This window comes from Anopheles bellator, chromosome X, assembly GCF_943735745.2.
Source record: "Anopheles bellator chromosome X, idAnoBellAS_SP24_06.2, whole genome shotgun sequence".
In the NCBI taxonomy this organism is placed as follows: domain Eukaryota; kingdom Metazoa; phylum Arthropoda; class Insecta; order Diptera; family Culicidae; genus Anopheles; species Anopheles bellator.
Genome location: NC_071287.1, coordinates 11,652,405 through 11,652,878, shown reverse-complemented (window position 1 = coordinate 11,652,878; position 474 = coordinate 11,652,405).

Sequence of the window (474 nt, the reverse complement as noted above, 5' to 3'; positions counted from 1 at the left end):
ATATAACAGCATCGCCATAAGCCTCCTGAAGCAACCGGCATGCTTCGGCTGCAGTTTTCTTCAGATGGAAGTGATACAACAACCCTTCCCGCAAATGGCGCTTTGTTGGCTCGAATTCGCACATGGTTTCGTGTTAATAACAATCTCACAATGGAAAAATTGACAAATGTGATGATGCAGATTTGTTGACAGATGCCTAAGCTTGACATTTGACAGTTATTTGATGACATTTGTGCCTTCTATCCAACAGTAGCGCCCCCTATATGTAAACGATAAATTTCAACGCATACACCTAATAATGTAGCAATAATATTGTAAACTCGACGATTGTGCGTTCGTCGCCGGGTAACTAAATAATTGTGTATTTTTAAAATAAATGAATAAATGAATATAAAAAAAGAATTTACTTGTATTTTTGCTATAATAGATGTAGGAAGGCAGGTCTCGGCGTTGTCTCGAGCGAGAGTTAGCGGA